The sequence below is a fragment of the Hylobates moloch genome, unplaced genomic scaffold, assembly GCF_009828535.3.
Source record: "Hylobates moloch isolate HMO894 unplaced genomic scaffold, HMol_V3 SCAFFOLD_5, whole genome shotgun sequence".
Classification (NCBI taxonomy): domain Eukaryota; kingdom Metazoa; phylum Chordata; class Mammalia; order Primates; family Hylobatidae; genus Hylobates; species Hylobates moloch.
Genome location: NW_026652280.1, coordinates 106,124,958 through 106,126,898, shown reverse-complemented (window position 1 = coordinate 106,126,898; position 1,941 = coordinate 106,124,958).

The window sequence follows — 1,941 nt, the reverse complement described above, 5'->3', positions numbered from 1 at the left end:
CGTTCACTAATTTTCTACTGCTATCTAGAAGGCAGAGCCAGGCAGGTGGGCAGGATGGAACATGAAGGCGGACTAGGAGCGTGACCACTGAAGCGCAGCGTCACAGGGAGACGGTTAGGCCTCCGGATAACTGCGGGCAAGCCTGACTGATGTCGGGCCCTCCACAAGAGGTGGAGGAGCAGAGTCTTCTCTAAACTCCCCTGGGGAAAAGGAGGCTCCCTTTCCCGGTCTGCTACGTAGCGGCTGGTGTTCCTTGACACTTTTCGCTACCGCTAGACCACGGTCCGCCTGGCAACGGGCGTCTTCCCAGACGAAGGCGTCACCGCTAGACCAAGGATCCCTTCTGGTGGCCCTGCCTGGGCGTAACAGAAGGCTCGCACTCTTGTCTTCTGGTCACTCCTCACCGTGTCCCCTCAGCTCCTATCTCTGTAGGGCCTGGTTTTTCCTAGGTTATGATTATAGAGCCAGGATTATTCCAATATTGGAATAAAGAGTAATTACTACCAACTAATGATTTTTGATATTGATATATAATCATATCTAAGATCTGTATCTGGTACAACTCTTCTTGTTTTATATTTTAGTATGCTGGAACAGCTCGCGTCCTCGGTCTCTCGCCTCGGCGCCTGGGTGTCTTGCCGCCCACGACCCTCTGTGATAATTTTCGCGCTTTTCTCCAGCCTCCAGAGTCACGTTTCACACAGCCTCTGCTCCTAACCGCAGCCCCCTCAGGAGTTCGTAGGATTTCTGTGCTAGCGGGGAATGTGTTCTCACTTCACAGAGCCAGGTACCAGCTACGCAGAGGGGGCCTGTTCCTTGGGATGGAAGCCGGGCCTTTGGGGCTCTTAGTGTCCCCGTTCTTTCGTAGACATAACACGCTTACTTTGTGGAGGGGAACGGCTCTCCCGGAGCCCCAGGTGCCCTAACGCAATTCATCGAGGCCCGCAGGTCACAACCGCAGTCTCACCTGTCTTGGCCGACATGCGCTGCGATCCTCCCTGAAATGTAAGGCGGGAAGATTTATGAGGAGACGGGTCCAGTTTCCCTACTGTCTCCTGCCGTTTACATATCGAGTCTTTGTTCAGACTTGATTGAAGCGACAGCTTCTTGTTTGACGTCCCGCTTCTGCATCCTACATCCACTGCCAGGCAACTTTCCAGTTAGCAACCCGACCCAACCTCCCCACCCGCAAGCAGCCCTTTCCTATTTCTGGCGCCAGTGTAATACCCCGTCCCTCTTTCTTCAAGCCACCGCTTATCACCTTCACGGACAGAAAACACTTAGCTCTCTCTCAACCTGCGGCTTGCACCTGATCTGCGTCAGTACCCTGGCAAATTCCTTAATGCCCCTTCTCAAATGGCACTGTCAATTCGTCTCCTTTTAACTCCCAGAAGTACCTAATTGGTTTTGTCCCTGCACTAGATGAGTAGTAGTGTTTCAGTACAGAAGAAAACCCCAGGCGTAGCGACGTCGGTTTTGGGCTTTTTGCCAGCCTCTCCCAGGGTGCGTTTTCTGACCTCACCAGTTTTCTGATCAACTGAGGTCAGGAACGTGAGGCCCGCCTGACCAACATCGCGAAACCCCGTCTGTACTAAAAATACAAAAAGAACAAAGCAAAACAAAATTTACCAGCTTGCTGGTGTATGTCAGTAAGTCTGTAATCCCAACTACTCAGGAGGCTGAGGCAGGAGAATCGCCTGAACCCAGGAGGCAGAGGTTGCAGTGAGGTGAGATCCTGCCACTGCAATACAGCCTCGGCAACAGAGTGAGGCCATGTCTGAAAAAAAAAGAAGAAGGAAAGAAAGAATGAAAGAAAGAAAGAAAGGAAGAAAGAAAGAAAGAAAAAGAAAGAAGGAAAAGAAAAGAAAAGAAAAGAAAAAAGAAAAAGAAATTAGCAGGTTATTAGAAATATAATGCACACGAGAATGATAATCATGAAGA